The sequence below is a fragment of the Triturus cristatus genome, chromosome 8, assembly GCF_964204655.1.
Source record: "Triturus cristatus chromosome 8, aTriCri1.1, whole genome shotgun sequence".
Classification (NCBI taxonomy): Eukaryota; Metazoa; Chordata; class Amphibia; order Caudata; family Salamandridae; genus Triturus; species Triturus cristatus.
Window position 1 is genome coordinate 299,683,413 of NC_140591.1, and position 18,966 is coordinate 299,702,378.

An 18,966-nucleotide genomic window follows, 5' to 3' on the forward strand; every position below is an offset into this window, starting at 1 on the left:
GTGGCCTAAACATTTTAAAGACCAATGTCCTGGACGAATGCACAAAACTGCCCTTAGAAGATGACATCAGAGCCTGAGTGGGCCTTTGGACAATACAGGGCCTCTTACACAAGGGCCAGCATAGCTCACGTCCTATGATAGCTGGAAGCCAGAACAGTGTACATCAAGGGCGAATTTAAACAAACAATCCCAAATGTATGTGCAAAGCCCCCGCATTAGGCGATTGTCTGCACCGCCCTCTGTGTGCTGGACTCAGCAGAAAACAAACTGCTGAGCGGGGGAAATACTTGCCGGATCAACTGATGCTCACAGTGGACGTGCGGCGGCCGCTCTCATTGTAGGGCCGCTGCTGTTTGTCTTTGCTCGGCGCAGCACAGAATAGGTGGAATATTTGAGGCTCGCACTGGTGCAGACAGGAATTCACACGATAATGCAACTTCTCTCCTGAGAGCATGGCTCTTGTCCATCAGTGGATCCTATGGCTATGGCCCTCTTAGAAATGTACCCCAATATGTGGTTCCAGACCAGAATCGATATGCTAGTGTGACCAGCAGGCTTAGAGCACATGCCTGTTTGCGGCGATCTATACATTGCAGGAGAAGTAATCCTGTGTATTTCCAAGCATGTCTCTATTATCGACCCATCCACACTTCTCTCAGCTAGGACTACCGCTGATCTGTGCTTATAAGTTCTTATATATCTATACATACCTATATCAGCAAATACTCACAAGTATACTTTAGATTTGAAATTATCTATCTAGCTATCTATCTGTCTGTCTGTCTGTCTATCTCTCTCTCTCTGTCTGTCTGTCTGTCTGTCTATCTCTCTCTTTCTCTGTCTGTCTGCCTGTCTGTCTGTCTGCCTGCCTGCCTGCCTGCCTGTCTGCCTGTCTGTCTGTCTGTCTGTCTGTCTGTCTATCTATCCATCTATCTATCTCTGTCCATCTATTTCTATCTATATGTACATGTACATGTATGTCTTTCTGTATATCCACTCACCCAACATCAATCCATGCATGCATCAATCAATCTTTCAGTCTATCTATCTATCTATCTATCTATCTATCTATCTATCTATCTATCTATCTATCTATCCATCCATCTATCCATCCATCTATCTGTCGCTGACTGTCCAACTCTTTATTTCTATCTATTTGTACACATACATGTCTGCCTCTCTTTGTATCCACTCATCCAACATTAATCCATTTATCAATCAATCAATCTATATGTCTGTCTGTCTATCTATCTATCTATCTATCTATCTATCTATCTATCTATCTATCTATCTATCTATCTATCTATCTATCTATATTTTATCTATCATACTTTTAATCCGTCGACTTGTCTTTGATCTGTCATCTTTGCTAACTCGTTATCCATTTAAAAATCAGTGTGCACGCTTTAAAAGGATCAATGAAACTTGAAGTCATGTGTTTGTCATCCACATATTTACCGTACATCAGTCTGCACAAGAATCGCTGCACAGTAATCACGTAATTCTGCAAGCACATATTGCCTGTTTTTTGTTAAAAGCCTCAGCCTGCCTGCGCGGGTCACATGCATGTTGACAGTCACTATGAGCTAGCATATGGGATGAGCTGCTGTACAACTGGATATCACCTCGACCGTCACCGCGCTCCTATCCGTGAATTCGTTAACTAAAACACAAATACAACCAGCCACGCGGTCATATCACAGGCGGGAGCCAGGTTGAAGTTCTTAGTTTCGACCAAAGCGTTTTTTTTTTTTTATCAAACACATTGCAAGCGCGTGATGATCATTACTAAAGCGGCGCTGTTATTCCTATAAAACATAGCACCGGCCTCGCGTTCGGGTCCTGCCGGTCACGGCGGGTGACGCTTTGTAGCCTGTGCAGCGCTGGAGCCACCTTTGGAGAGGCTTCAGTGAGCAGGCGTCGCCCTGCCCTGCCCAGCCCCTGCTTCACGTGCACGCAGGGCTCACGGGCGCAGCCTGCTCCCCTGGAACGCCCGCATCTTCCTAATGTCTCCTCTCACACAGCTCAGAAGTCGCAGTGTGCATGAACATTCACAGCGGTGACCTAACACACCACGAAGCGATTTGAAATGGAAGCTAATGCAATTAAGAGCCAAAACACAGTCCATACACTTCCCTTCCCTTACCAGGCAATCCTGTCCGCAGCCAGACAACTTCCCTCTCAGATGTTCCCTCCCGTGCACGTGGATCCAGGCCCCACTCTGGCGTCAAGCGGGGAGCACGAGCCTGGGGAGGCCTCGGGGTATCTTGAACTTCAGCCTCAAAGGCCCACAGATGTCACCAGGGTCTCCACTTGAGCCATCGCTGCTGTCACATTCTATGGCCATGCATGGCTGAACCCAGCACTGAGCGAGCAACAGGCTGGGCAATGCCACGCCCCTGCTGTCCCCTTCCCAGCCCAGCACCCTCACATCCACGGGTGCTCGGTACACACAGACAATTACAATATCCCTACCAAACTCATCACTTTTTCTCTTTCGGCTGCTGCGCGCGCACACACACAATACACGCATGCCTTTCTCAAAGGACTCGCTGAGATTTACACAGTCCTGTGAACAGCAGCACCCCAGGGTTTCTTTCATATGACACTTACTTATTTTATGTTACACAGTTTTTTTATCCCCTCTTCTTATACTATGTCAACTGTGAATCCTTCTATCAATGCTATGTCTTATAAAGCGCTCTGATACCCGCGGGTCTGACCAGCGCTGTCTAAAACTCTAACATACATAAATTCACTGCTCCTGCAATGTGCCTCTCACCCATCGCTCTCTTACTTCAGTAACCTGCTGGTCACTGAGGGAATTCTTGCCATATTTATTCTACGCACACTTGCAATACTTACACGAGCAGAAATACTTAGACAACACACATACACTGCTAAACACCCACACACAAGCCAAACACATGCACTCAGAAAATGCGAACATGTGCACATTAGAAACGCGTATAGGCACGCCCAACACACATGTAACCTCAGAGAACACACATGCATGCCGAGACTGTGAGGTCGGGTTCATCCAACTGGGTTTTCAGACAGGGGTCACCCAGCTATAGAAATAAGAAAACGTTCAAGGTTAATCAGCACTGGTACTCAGTCCATAATAGAAAGTGAGGGTCGGTCATTTAAGTGTTCTTTCTATACGCACATACTAAACATACCCTAACAGAAAGAAATACCCAAGCAACTCACACACACCCACTGTAAGAAACTGGAGCATTAGTTACGGGGGCAGGGGTGAGAACCCGCCTCAAAGAATAATTACAAACCTTGTCAGGGTGAACCACTAAAGTCACTGGATCAACCTGCCCTCAACCCTCTGGTAGCTTGGCACAAAGCAGTCAGGTGTAACTTAGAGGCAATGTGTGAAGTATTTATACAGCACTCAAACTGTAATAAAGTGACAACACAACAAAAATTCCAAACCGATTTAGAAAAACAGAGAATGTTTTAATACAAAAAATGACACCAATATGACAGAAATCTAATAAGTAGAACCAGAGATAGGAAGTTTCAGAGTTTGAATAAAAAATAGTGGCAAAATGTACAAAGCTGCCAATTTGAGGGTATCTGGTTATGCTAAACCGAGTCACAGTCAAAAGTTTAGGCCAACCACGATGGAGCATGAGTCGGACACAGGGACCAGGTTCATCCCAGGGAAAAGTTTACCTTGTGACTGAGGAACTTTTATGGAGATAAAGTGATCACTGATGAGTCAGCAGCGGGGTAAGCTGCTGGCTGGATCTGAAAGCTGTGAGTGGGTGAAGCGTGAAGTCTGTGCCCAGAAAGGTCTCAACATCAATCGGCTGTGGTCGGCATCGGTCCCAGCAAATCCCTCTACATTCAGACGTAGAAACGTTTCTGAAAGTCTGATCTCCTTCAGCGGGGTAAGCTCAGGCCAACTCGCGGTTCAACAGTGATGGCTGCGGCTTCAGCAGCGGTTCCGGGCTCCATCGGTTCTCAAGGCAGAACATTGGCAAAAAGTTTCTAAGTCCCACTTCCTGCAGTTTGGGGGACAGGAGGAGGATGCTCTAAACACCAGCCAACGATCCAGGGCCTGTAGGGCACCACATGGGGGTTATGACTCAGACCAACAAAGCTCAGCAGCAGGGTCCAGGGCAGATCCAGGTGGAACTGGCCAGCTCTGGCAGATGTAGGGAGGAAGCCCTCTAGAAGCTTGGTATGTCTCTGTAGCTCAAGCAGGAGGTCAACCATCTGACCTTTGGAGTCAGTGCTGGAATACTGGATTCAAGGGAAAAAGGTCCAGTCTTCCTTCAGGTTCTTTATACAACAGGACAGTCCTTCTTCTGATTCTTCAGAAGTCCAGGAGTGTGCTGATGAGAGGTCTATGGGGCCCAGTGCCAGCCTGTGGGTGGAAGGCAAGCCTCCTCCCCCCTAAAACTTTTGTGATCAATTCTTCTTCCACTGGGTTTGGAGTCAGCCTGGCTACAGAACCAAAACTGAGGCAGGTCTAGATGTGAGCTTCATCTGTCACTGACAAGGTAGGCACGCTTTAAAGTTAAGGAAGGTACTGGGCACATCCACCAGGCCATCCTGTCAAGGGACAAGCTACCCTCCCCACACCCAGAGAACGTTGTCCACTGTCTGGGAGCAATACAAATCTCATCAAAGGGGAGCCATCATTAGTCAGGTAATAGCTGGACAATGGCAGAAAACCCTTTTGGTTTTGGGCAGGAGAATGACAACCTCCTAAAAGTGTAATTTGCAAACTAATATCCGACTTGACCGTTAAGTTGGATTTTAAATCACCTTTAAGTGAGTCCTTGAACCACTTTTCTTGCGATTCTCAAACGGAATGTAGCACTTATTAAAGGTAACAGTGTAAACTAGTGTTAAACTATGGGAGGGCCAGCCCTGCCATCATGGAAAATGACTTTAGAGGTTTTTCACTGCCAGGATTTTGTAAAGCATTAAATGTACATGTCCTACTTTTTAAATACCATGCACCCTGCCCTATGGAGCTTAAAGGCTAACCCAAGTGGCAACTTTTAAGTATTAGAAAGCAAGGTTTAAGCACGGCAACAGATTCCTTTTGCCAGGTTGAAATTTGAGTTTAAAACAGCACACCGAGGTGGCAGTTGCAGATCTGAAAAATAAATGTCAGTGCTACTGTAGTGGGTGGCACAATGAGTGCTACAGCCCACTAGTAGAATTTAGTGTGCTGGCCCTGGGCACAAGAGGTAGAATATACAAGGGATTTACTGGCAAATCAAAGGTTTCAATCCCATGTTTACCAATTTTAACAGTTTTGAAAGGTATGGCACAAGCACTTTTTCACTGGTAGCACCGGGTAAAGAGCACAGAGTCCTATGGCTGCTAAAAATGGTTTTGGTAACAAAACGTAAACATCTGGGGAAATCCAAGCAAAAGATGTTCATTTCCACCACACACTGTAACACACTCTCACACACAGAACAAGGACATGCATATACACTCAGAAAATGCAAATACATTGGCCCACCACAAACATTCATATGCATTCTGAACATGTACAACGCACACATATAACCTCAGAAAACACATACATGAACACACATGCATAGATTGTCAGTCTGGGTTCCTCCAAGTGGATCACTGGTCAGGGTCCAATTTGTTACTTAGATTAGAAAAAGCTCAATGACCACCATTTAGCACTAGTTGTCAGTCCACAATAAAATGCGATTGTCACTTAAGTATCTTTGATTTTCTTGTTTAATGTGAGCAAGAAGTTCAAGGTTTAAATCAATCGAGGGTGCATAGGGTCAGTCTAGTTAACACCCAAAACAGAAACAGTAAATCCAAACAGCAATAAAGTATAAATGCCCAGCCACATGTTGTGTCAATCATATTTATAGGGAATCTTTCTGCACTGTAAACATTTCAAATGAAACAGAAAGTGCACAAAACACAATATTGACCACTCCTAAACACACTATCAAATGCAACACAATAAGGTACAACGATCTAGGGATCCTGCTTCATTTCCATAGCGGTCACTGAATATAATCTGAGTTAATATAAAAATAAATGCAATACTAGGGGCAGGGACACTAAATGAACGCTACATAAATTGTTCAAACGATTGCAAACTTTTACTGTACTCAAACCTCAGATCTGAAAAAAAGAGAACACAGACACAATGCAAGCAATCCAAATATGGTATGAAAAGTCTGTCAAAAGCTCATTTTATGGAGCCTCACAACTACAGACACTGTTAAACCAAATGGACGATCATAACCTTTTTTATGCAAAGTAGGATACTTTCTATGTCTTTGCCCATGCCAAATTGTGTTTTCAAACCAAGATGTTAGCCAATACTTAAATAAAATTGCAAAAACATAACAGGACAGAATCAACCGTGTCAAGGGTACTCGCATTTCAAGGGGACAGTCCCTCAAATATTGTGTCTGCACATACCGGTGGGTTCAGTGGAGGCTCAATTACCTTGGGGCCAAAGAGCACATGGGGCTTAGAGTGAACCACAAGGCCCCTGGATCTAGCTAGTTGGCTAGCTTACCAAGGGCCAGACAGCCATGCTAGACAAGGTCAAGTGAGCTAAAAGATATTGACAACAACAATAAAAGTTGGTATAGAAAGGGGAATCCTTGTTAGACTGTGTCACCGCTATCTTAAATGCGCTTGCAGAGTTTGTTTTTTGGGCCAGTCTAGCACCATTGCTGGTGTTTGGTTCAAGGGTTTCAGGTGATGTCTGCTAACATTGGTGTCCGATGAAGTTGAATCCTCACAGACAGGCCTGCCCTCAAATCCTTGCCTGCTCCCCTCATTGTTAGGGGTACAGAAGGCTTGGACTGTCTTCAGTCTCTCTTGTGGGCATGCAGGAAGGGGTTACAACTTGTCTCCTGATTGAGCTTTCTGGTTGGCGGAGAGGCAAAAGGGAGACTACATTCAAATAAACTATTTAAAGTTTGTGAAACCCAGTTGGCCACACAATAAGGACTAGGAATTGGTAATTGAAGTTAAGTGGGTTTGTTGCAAGTTAATAATCATTCCAGTAAATGCAAAAATCAAAAACATGTTATAAACGTAAAGAATTATGACAAGCAAAGTAAGGCGTCAAAGCACATTCTGACTCTGCAGCACAAAGCATACAATTTGGATGGTTAGAACAATACAGATGCCAAGATTTAGGAGCTGGGGTTTCCTTTAAGAAACTCTGCTCCTCCTGCCTAAACATTAATGGGTCTCTAAATCTAAATTGTAATCGGGTCATAAGGAAAAAGTTTCAAAGAATTCAGGAAAATGGGAAGGTGTCAGCAGAGTGAAGATTTCAGTAAAAATACTCTAAAAATAGAACACGTGTTTAGCATAAAGCCACACTTGAAAGTAGAAAAGAAGGAACAAGGTCTGCAAATCTCTAAATCCAAAGAGATCTGCTCAAACTCCAATAGTAAATACATTAATTGAAACACACAAAAACTCCACATAAGCCATATCTCTCTCCACCTCTCCAGGGACCAATGGCGTTAAACTTCACATTATGCAATCGCATCGTCTCCAGACTTTACCATCCCACAGGACTTGGATAGCCACGCTACCCTTGGGTATCCCTCTGTTCTTGATATGCAATGAATAGGAGGCTCCTTCTGCTCATTAAATCCTCCCATTCTTGCCAAGATTTCTCTTCTCAGGCCACACTATCTCTAATACAGAATGCTCCTTTCTAGTGCTATGAAATCACGTAAACGCACCTGCAAAGGAAGGAACATGGACAGGAAGGGAAAATAAATTTCATGTCCAGGAATAAAGTCCTAGTCATGCTCACTTTAGTAAGGCGTTTTCGATGTGCACTTCCAATTAATGACTATACATGCATGTATAACTTCAAAATACCTGCAACATGAATAATGCGTTCCTGGTTACATATGCAATATGCTTCAAATACATGCAATAAGACTTAAGACATAAGTATACATATTAGGGAGAACTACATGTTTTCATGATTAAGCTAAACATTAATGTGCACACGCTCAGGAGTCTCTAGTTTTCTACAGTGAATACACTTCAGGAGTACCTTTGAATGCATCACTCTATGATAACAAAGTTAGTCACAGAGTATAGATATGGTCGAGTATATGTAAAAACAATGTTTCTGTGACATGCAATGGTGGAGCAAAAACAACGCAGCTCGGCTGCCTAGTTGTGTAGGAGTGCTTGGGCTGGCTGTGGACTTCCAAGCTGGGCACGGGCAGCAGTAGCAACAGGGTATACAAGCAAAGCTTTACCAGGCTCTTGGATTAGCCCAGAAAGGAGGAAGTCTGCAGCATACCAGCTCCATCCTGTGGCTAGAGTTCTGCAACAAGGGATCCCTGCAGTTCCCTATCCAGAAAAGTTAAGTGGGCAGCTCCAGCTTACATTTACAAAGGTGGACAGTTGGCAGATGCTCAAACGCATGTCTACAATTTAAAAATACAAGCCAATACGGCTGAGCTCACATTTCCCTCCTAGAGCGATGTCTGGGTTATATAAGACCACAAAAAAAGGTAGAGGAGGCACTCCTTAGTGTTTTCCTGTAGTAAACTTCAATTCAATTTTTTCAAAAAGCGTGCTGCTGAGAAGGCAAGTAACAGTCAATGCTTGCTAATCTATGCACAACAAATCAAGGGTCATTGGGACCCAATCTCAGCGCACTGTCGCTGCTGGATGTTCCAGGATTTCTTTCACATCTATAAAGTTTATAGATGTGAAAGAAATCCTGGAACATCCAGCAGCGACAGTGCGCTGAGATTGGGTCCCAATGACCCTTGATTTGTTATATAAGACCACGCCATCTGTGCAGAGGCTGCAGGTGAACACCCCAGGGGCATCTCTGGAGGGAAGCTATGCACATTTCCTGAGGACAACCTAAAACTAAAGAAGAGTTGAAATAATGTGCTGGTGAAGGTGTTACCATACACACTAATGTTCATGACGGGTGACACTGAAAATGACAATGGATAAGGATCACAAACATAACATGTTCATGTTTGAAGGTGAGGCCAGTAGGCAGCTCTGCTGTGTACTACTCCTTAATCACCTGGAACCAACGATGTGCTTCCCGCGTGAGGCTAGAAAGGGTTACCCCCACAGGATGAATGAGGGGAACCAATGTAGTGGGATATCCTCTTAGGGTTCAAGCTAGGAGTGAACTTGCAGGCACCAATCATCAGTTTGCAGGGTCCCTAGGGAATGGGGTCTGCCAGGCTGGAAGCAACAATCATCATCTCACACATGCACGTTTTATGGAACCAATTCCCACAACATTTGTTTCTTTATTATTCACATAGCGTGTGCAGTTCCTTTCCACAAATCAGCATTCTCGTTTCAACAGACCACAAGTGACAAACAATTTGAAGGAAACAGAGGTATTTTAGTCACAGGTGAATTGTAGTTGCTTCTTTTTCACCAAGATAAAAGTGCAATCTACTATGTGGTTTGGTATCAATACCAGAAATATGTAAAATATTTTACACTTAGTTAGACATAGCACTAGTAAACAGCCAACAAGCAAACAGTCCAAAAGAGATGCAATAAGGCATTTCATACTACATTTAGCACCAAATGACGGTTTTGAATTTTGAGTAATTTTGCACATTATTTTCCAAATTTCGTGCTATTATCCACAGGCAAATTACATGACTTTTTGTACACAACATATCTGACTTTGGACTTCGAGGGACTCATTGTGAGAATTAAGGCATGAAGAAAACATTGGGTGGGATATGTTAGCAGTGCACGTATACAAAGAAGGAGGCATGAACCTTTAAGAACTACGGGCCAAATGTAAGAAGCATTTTACCACTCGCAAACGGCCCACTGGACTGTTTGCGACTGGTGAAATACTTTTTGTATGTACCAACCCTATTTTGCGAGTCAGTTACCTATTACTGACTCACAAAATAGGGTTTGCGAGTCGCTATTAGGGAGTGGCGTGTTTAGGGTGTCCCTTCCTAATAGCGAGTCAGACTGGTATGTAGGAATGTTTTGCGACTGGGAATGTGGTCACGAAATTTTCACAGTTACCACCAACTTCAAGCTGGTGGTAACCCATTTGCAAATGGGAAGGGGTCTCCAAGGGACCCCTTCCCCTTTGTGAATGTGGGCTCCAACATTTTTTGAGAGCAGGCAGTGGTCCAACGAACCAATGCCTGCTCTTAAAAAATGAAGAGGAAACTTTTAATTATTCTTTTATAAATGCATCCCGTTTTCCTTTAAGGAAAACGGACTGCATTAAAAAAAAACTGCTTTATTTCAAAAGCAGTCACAAAAATGGTGGTCTGTTGACCTCAGCAGACCACCATCCCTGTGAGTGCTAGTCAGTCCCAATGGGTCGCCAATTGCGACCTGCCCCATGAATATTAATGAGGGAGGTCCCTTTCCGACCCATTGGGAAACGCAAACAGTCTAAAACACACTGTTGTACATCGCAGTTTGCCATTTCCTAATAGCAAATCACTACAATTCGCTATTAGGAAATTGAAAACACGCAATTTCATACATCTGGCCCTAAGATGGATAGAAATGGCTCAAGACTATGGAGGACAGGTAATTGGGGACTAGGGCTGAAAAGGAGACTTCCAGGGTCATATGAGGAAGACAAATAATCACAGACCACCTGGATTGTAGCCCTCACAGCTCTGCTGGTATTTTATTCTTGGTCAAATAAGTAGCAGCAACAACATACAACTAAAGACCTCACAACGTCTTCCTTTATAGCGTTTCCGCTCCTGTATTGTCACACACCTTGTATGTCCTTCCAGCCACGGTCCGTGCAGGTAACAGCGGTGGGGCAGTGGGGCCGCGTTGTTTTTTTTTTTCGAAGGGATGATACTGAGGGAAAATTAATTATTTATTTAATTTTTCCTCTGCATCGTCCCTCGAAATCCCCTCCACGCGGCCCCACCGCCCCGCCGCTGTTACCTGCACGGACGTCGGCTGTGTCCTTCTCCCTTCGTCGTATTCCTCTTCCCGGTTTTGTGTTCGTTTATAGGTTTATCTCTTTCGATGCCGCATGAGAGTCTTATGGATGTTTACAGGGTATGTGTCACTGAAGCTAGAAATCTTGCTGATGTTCACAAATCTGAGATGGGCATCCAGGTACTTCTTGTGACCATTCACTGTTTGTCTGTTTTGAACACTAAGGCCATCATTATTGCCAATATTTACCGACCTAATTTGCTATCTCCGTTCACTTAAAGTAAATATGAGAGACCAATGTATACCCGAGGATCATACCATCTTGTATTGTTTTTTCTTTCCCATATCCCACATCCTATTTCCCCCTTGGGAAAGTCACAACAATGGGATTCATTCTAGAGTTCAGTGGTTCTGGCTGCACAGAGTGAAGAATTTATGGACAAGTATTAAAGTCTTTACCTCTCCCAAAACCACACCATCACAGACACCCTCGTAAAGTTTAGCGTCTTGCCTACCTTACTGGAGGATTTTGAGAACCAAAAAGGTAACAAAGTGCCATGTGCAGAAATCAATCTTGGGGTTGGGCGGGTCCTGGACATCCAAAAAAAGCGGAAGGTGTCAGCATCAGTTGAACCAAAATAAGGCTCAGTGGAAAATGGACATAGGTGTTTAAGAGAAAAGCTCAAGAACCAGAAATAAGTGAACCAGCAGATTTCTGAAAATATCTTCTCTTGGTGAAGTCAGGACAGGATCTGCTAAACTATTTGTAAAACAAACCAAAACGACTCATTGCATTCTTGTCGGAACATTTTCCTATTCACTCATCAATTCTTGGAGCCCATCAGGTTTCAACGTCTTCTGGGAGCAGGTAGACTCCCTACTGTCCCATCCCTGGACAGAGGCTCACACCATGGAGATATTATCAGCAGTCCGGTCTGCCTGGTACAGAAGGCTCTTTCCCATCCCAACACACCTTGAAAACACAAGTATCCAGTTCACTTTCAAACTGACATTTCTAAAACAAACAATAAACAACTCTTCTAACTAACGAGGTGATTAGGCACATACAAGGGAAAGGAAACATTTGAAAGCACATTGAAACTAACAATACATTTCATAAAGCAATACTTTGAGAGGCTCTGGCCTACCCCAGTCAGGCTAGCGTTTAGAAAATCTCAGTTAAATGGATTCAACTATGTCATAAGTACTTCATTGATTGTACTTTGATGATATAAATGTGGCTGGGTTACAGCGATGTACTGCCACATATTAACACACAAACTGATATATTAGCATATTGATTAACATATAATCAGTAATATCAAGGATCTCTAAAGTATGCTGCGCTGCTCCACTCTTTTCTCCTCTTCTTTTAATTGTCACTTTATCTAATCTACTTTTTAGCAAATTTTTATGTGAGTAATTGTTATTCTTGTAATTGATATGGCGCAATAAAGATGATTGATGATTGACTGCAGTCAGGTAGTTTACCTCGAGGCAATAAAACATCATCTTGCCTTTGCACGTTTGCAAAACAAATAGATGTTCTGAATTTTTGCAACAAACCGCTGCTTATCTCAAGTGCCCTCACAGGACCGAGTGTGTTCACAGTAAACATCTTTCGTTTCTGCACGGTCACCTATTCCATAGTTCTTTGGACACAAATAGGAATATGTTGTTTCAAAACTTATTTTCTCTTGATTTAAGAACAGTCGATGAAACACAATTGTATGGCGCAATGCCATAGACTTAAATGAGGGTAAGTAACACTCAAAGGGTGGGTAGGGGGCATTACGAGGTGTGGCTAGACTAGCGAGTTTTTAAAGCATACCTTTGTTGGCCCGCTATTTGTTTCACAGGATATTCATCTTTTTGTTAAGAAACATTTTCAGACTCCAAATTGGCATAAGGGCAGGTTTCACTGACAACCTTAAGACATTTGACTTTGGTGCATTATCACTAGTAGGCAGGTTCACAACGATGAGAAGAGTAACTGACAATCAAATATTGAAACAAAATTAGAGTTCATCCCAAAAAACACACTAAGGCAGAATTAAGCAAGATAGTGTTGGCGGAGCGAGGTCCTTGAATCTCAATCTGTTAATAAAGTCATTAAAGATGAACCCCAACTGGTCGTATTGACCTTTGATTGTCTGTTTTAAGCATAAGAAAGGAGCAAACATCAGCAATACATACAAGTGAAGCAAAACTATTGTGGTTCCACAGAAACGATAGAGAGGATGGTGTCCAAACCTTAAGAGTTATAATAACGAATTAGTTCAGGTTGCAATTTGTATCAATCAGCAAAATTGTAGAAAATGTATTGTAAGAGGTACATATTAGACTGATAATGCAATCAGTATTTGTATAGTATGAAGAAAAAGATGCAAAATAGAATTACATATCTCAAGCAAAATATCATGAAGGTAGATTCCATAAAGGAGCTTCCTTATTCTGAATAAAGCATCACAAGTGGAATGGGGATTTCCATGAGGGAGGTGTCACCATCAGATGAACCAGGTTTAAGGTTCACGGGAAAACGTGTGAGTGCTCAGGCATGAAGCTGAACACTCTAGCAGAGGAAATCAGCAGAGTTGAGAAGAAACTATTCACAGAACACATAATGAAAAGCAGGAAGGAAACCTCTGGCAGACTATATCAAACGGACCAATTGAGGATGACGATTCTCTGGGAACAGGTAAACTCCCCAGTTTCCCAGCGTTGAACAAAGGAACAACCATCAGAGTGACCTTGGATGTAACATCTTCCGGTCTGCCTGGTACAGGAGGATTTCTCGTCTCAGTCCCCATGTCAGAAACCAATTTTTCATTAAGTTCCAGCTGCCTATCAGTCTAATACAGTAATAATAAGCCTATTCTAGCTAACGAGGCACACAATAAGACACCTGCAGAGGAGAGAAAATAAAAAAAAATGGCAAAGCATCTTAATAAAAGGAAATTCATATTACTCAGGCATAGTTACACTGTAGGCTAACTTTGAATCAAAATGACGTCCAAGTGAGCACAGTTAGCATGAGTAAATATAATGATTACATTTTGAATATATGAGTGGCTCTTACTGAAAATAAATGTAGTCACATACTGGTAATTAATTAATTAATACAATGCACACAGATTCATATGTTTATCTTGTAACATGTATAAATGACGAGCAAGTGCATAAAACACTAAGGGCCTCATGTAGGTAGCCAAATACCGGTCGGTAACGGCCGATTTCCGGTAAATATGTCGTTACCGACCGGTATTCAGACAAGTGAGATGTAGGAGTCCAAAAACCACTTTTCGGTAAATATGAGGCGGTAAATACCGATTCATAGTTACCGAATTCTAAAATACCCATTCATATTTACCGAATACATTATTAACGAATCGGTAAATATGAAGTGGTAAATATGAAGTGGTAAAAATTGAAAATGACATGTAGGAGCAGTCGGTAATTAAGAAATCCAGGAAAATCGGTAAATAAGAGTCGGTAATTAACACGGATGGAAAGCAGGTGGTAACCATCAACAATGCACATAAGCAATCCCAAAATGCAACAGCGTGGACAACATGGCCGCCATGTACGTCATTGCAAGGCGCCTACGTCTACAGGCAGCAGGACTGAGGGTGTGGCGACGGGAGGAACAAATCTACAGACAGCGCATCACACTATTCCAGCTGACTGATGCAGAGATACATGAGAGGTACAGGCTACACCCCGAAACCATCATGGACTTAATCAGGGACCTTCACCCACTCCTGGACCAGCCAATAAGAAGGGCGCACGCCATACCCCCACATGTGCAGGTGCTCTGCAGCCTACATCTGTTGGCATCCGGCAGTTATCAGGTGGTGATAGCTGCGGTGGGTGGGGTATCCCAGAGTTGCCTGTCACGTTTCTTCAGGAAGTTCCTGGATGCCATGATGCAGAGAATGCACCACTACATCAGCTTCCCAAACACACAGGCTGCACTGCAGAAAACAAAAACAGACTTTTATCACATGGCACAGTTCCCCCATGTCATCGGCTGTATTGATGGTACACACATCCCAATCTGTCCTCCAGCTGACACAGAGCACATCTACAGGAACAGGAAGTCCACCCACTCCATCAATGTGCAGGTGATCTGTGATGCAGGGAACATCATCACAGATATTGTTGCAAAGTTTCCTGGGAGCACCCACGACTCTTACATCTTCCAGAATAGTGGGATCTACACACGACTGAGAGCCGGAGAATTCGGAGAGGGATACCTGCTGGGTAAGTAACAGTGACGCCCCTTGAAACCTGCAAATCAGAGTGTATAGAGGCATGTAACTGATGGTTCCCTTTTACTCATCCAGGCGACAGTGCATATGCATGCCGTTCATTCATCCTCACTCCCTACCTACACCCAGCAACCCAGAGTGAGAGACGATACAACGTGGCCCACAAATCTACACGCAATGTGGTGGAGCGCACGTTTGGACTGCTGAAGAGCAGGTTCCGCTGCCTCCACAAGAGCGGAGGCGCACGCCAGTACAAACCCATCACCTGCTGCAAGATAATTGCCACTTGTGCAATGCTGCACAACCTTGCCACGAAAAAAGGTACAGATGTGGAACTAACATATTTTGAGGACAACGAGGATGAGTCAGGCCAGCCAGAGGGCAGCGCAGCTAGAGTGCCAACTGCAATCGATGGGAGAGAGAGACGGGCAGAGATCACATGCAACTATTTCTGAGTAAGTGAGGGGACACAGCGAGTCGTGAGAAGTCATGACGTAGTTTAATGTGGCACCACGCCATGAACACATGAACAGGCCAATCTGGCAATATGCCATCTATACAATGAGTATGTCCAGGGTTACGTCACCCAATGGCAAGTGGATAAGCAGGGCCACATCAATGTTTGCGCATACGCGCTGCAGTGGTGGATTGCACGGCCTGTGCATCCTCACTAGAGCCAACCCCAAGCCGCCTGCTGCTCCTGCGTGCTTCGGGGACGGGGGGTGTGATGCTGCTGCTGGTGTCGATGCTCTCCGCAGCATCCCCTGCAGCAGTTGTCGACGCCTGACTTGTCAATAGCACCCCTAGTGCACTTGTCACCTGCACCATCCCCCGTGACAGGTCGCTGCAGCACTGTGTTAGGCCCTCCTGCATCGTCACAGAGCGCCGGCAAAGTAGGGAAGTCGCAGTTGCCAGACGGTTGAGTGCCCTGCTGGTAGTGTCCCTTCTCTGGCGTTCCCGGCGCCGTGCTTCGATGTCAGCATCTAATTTGCTGCACAACTGCTGGATTGACTGGGACATGTCCCGAATGCCCGCAGCCATGCCGCCAATGTTTGTGTCCATGTTGACTAAGCTTGTCCTCATCACCCGCATGTGCCTCTGGACTGACATTACTGCCTTTGATTGCAGGCGCTGTTGCTTCAACATTTGGCCCTCGAGCCCCAAGAAGACACCATGGCCGTCAGTGGGTGCTGGTGGACTCTGGACACGCGACCTGCGGCGCCCTCTTGCTCCCGTCTGTGCTGCCTGTGATGTTTGGGGCACAGTGGGATGGCTCCCTTCCTGGGGCCCGGTGCGGTCTTCTGGGCCCATGCTGTCGTCTGACGAGGTGTCTAAGGCTCGTAGCCTGGCTGCTGGACGCCTCCTCATTCTCACACCTGCAAGCGGAGATGTGGCCGGTGAATCGAACATGAGTGGCGATGCTGGCTCTGGTGGTGGTGATGCTGGCTCTCGGTGAGGTGATGCTGGCTCTGTGTGCGGCGAGGCTGGCTGCGTAGGTGGTGCGGCTGCAAGTGGGCCTGCTCCCTGGTCTGCACTCGTGCTGGCTAGAGGTGATTTTTGTGGCCGGTGTGCCGTCTCCCCTGCAGCATGCCCTGTACTGCATGATGTCACATCTGTGGACAGAAAAACAACATTGGCTCAGTGTCCCCGAAGGGCTGCATTGCAAGCGTCACAATAAATCATTTCACATTCCAATCTGTCCTCTGTCTCCTTGTGCCTCGAGTGCGTGACATGCCTTGTTGCCCTGTGACATTTACGTCATGGTTAGTGTTGCCCTGACTACATCTCCCGGAATGCATTGCCTGTCTGCACTGACACGTGTGGACTGCAGTGTGATTCTCGTGTCACAATGGGGGATGTGGGATAGGGGTAGGGGCGGCTACATTGCTGTGCTTTCGTCTTACCTTGGTGTGTTGCGGCTCTGGCAGAGCTGTCGGCGTCCCCAAGACCCACGACGCTCTCTTGCTCGAGTGTGGCCGCCACCAGCTCCTCCAGTTCGGTGAGGGCAGGTGCCCTGTTGGTTCCACCTCCGGTCTGGCTGGCCTCCTTCTGGATGTCGCCCATCTTCCTCTTGGTCACAATCCTCAGGTCATACCAGCGCTTTTTGAGGACCTCAATTTCCCTGTGGGTCACTCCCACAGCATTGACCTGCGCCTGGATGGCCAGCCATATGTTGCGCTTTTCGGCCTCAGGCACTTGCAGGGATTGCCTCCCAAACAGCTTCTGGTGCTGCTTCACCACCTCCTCCACCAGCACCTGGAGTTCCTTGGGGCTGAATTTGAGCTTCCTCCTCCTTTCCCCTCCGTCTTTCTGTGTGCTCTGGCTGGACATGCTGTTCGTTTCCCGCTCGCACATGCAACTGCTCCCTGCCTCTCCTCTGCACTCCGAGCCTCTCCAGGGTCGGCTAATTATGTACACCTGCCTGGGTGTGGCCACTTCGGCTAATTGTGTACACCTGCCTGGGTGTGGGCAGTTCCTGGTTGGGTGGGCTGTCGTTGCACAGGATTAGCTGTTTCGTCAAGTCATGTGATGTTATTTACCGAATCCGTACGTACCGATTCGGTATTTTCCGATTCGGTAGATACCACCTCGGTATTTTCCGATTCGGTAGATACCACCTCGGTATTTTCCGATTCGGTAATTATCACCTCGGTATTTACCGAATCGGTGAATTCCGATTCGTATTTACCGACTGTTACCGAATCGGTAACTGTTACCGAATTTTTACCTACATGTAACTTACCGATTCTAATTTACCGATTCGGTACGGCTCGGTATTTAAGAACCGGTAAAATTTATTTACCTACATGAGGCCCTAAGGGCCTTATGTAGGTGGGCTGGCAGTTACCACTTCATAAATACCGAATCATACCGATTCGGTATTTATGAAGTGGTAAATGCTATGTAGGTAATTGGTCGGTAAATATTACCGATTCGGAAGAATTCGGTAATTACCGAATCGGTATTTACCGATTCGGTAATGAGGCATACCTTCCCATTGATGGGAAGGTATGCCTCATTACCGAATCGGTAAATACCGATTCGGTAATGGGGGAGCACATGCAAGGGTGGCAGGGTGTCACATTGACACCCTGTTGCACCCCTGATTCGGCCATGTGTGCACATGTGGCACACATACATGCCCTGAGGGCATGTGTGTCTGCCACATTGCACACATCTACGGGCAAAATATTGCATTTACACACATATTCGTCATTTACCACCAACTATTAGTTGGTGGTAAATAACGAATCCCCACACACACCACACAGTCCCCCTACATCTCATTTCTGTATTCGGAATTTACCGAATCGGTAAAATTACCGAATCGGTAATTTTTTACCGATTCGGTAATTTTACCGATTCGGTAAATTCCGAATACAGAAATTCTCCCCCTACATCTCAAAAGCCAAAATACCGGTCGGTAACGGTATAATTACCGAAAATCGGCCTTTACCGACCGGTATTTGGCTACCTACATGAGGCCCTAAATGTGGGCCGGACCAAACCACCCTCTGATCGTTAGAATGCTTCGCCGAGAGTCCTACCTGGCGTGGAGGTGTTGCTTTCTTCCGTTGTTGCCCTAGGAGGGGCTGTCTCTCATCGCTGCTGTGTCTGGAGGCGCCGCAGAGGGGTGAAGGCACGACTCGGGACTCCGTATCCCAGGAGCCCGTGGTCAGTTGCACCTGTGCTCTTTCCCCGCCCACCCGCCTAAGACTTGCAATGCCCTATATAACAGGTGACGATAACCGCTACGCGG

The 18,966-nt window shown here is 45.3% G+C and overlaps 2 protein-coding genes across 2 annotated transcripts in view; one reads left to right on the forward strand and one right to left on the reverse strand.

Annotated features, from left to right (window-relative positions):
* GJA3 (gap junction protein alpha 3) overlaps nt 1–2,280 on the reverse strand; it is a 654,666-nt gene extending 652,386 nt beyond the window's left edge. The window contains exon 1 of the mRNA XM_085621555.1: nt 2,147–2,280. The gene's annotated coding sequence lies outside the window, so the exon portion shown is untranslated. The remainder of the gene's footprint in view (nt 1–2,146) is intronic.
* The window catches only part of LOC146802009 (gap junction beta-2 protein-like), a 399,391-nt gene that overhangs the window by 210,028 nt on the left and 170,397 nt on the right, over nt 1–18,966 (forward strand). The gene's annotated exons all lie outside the window — the stretch shown is intronic.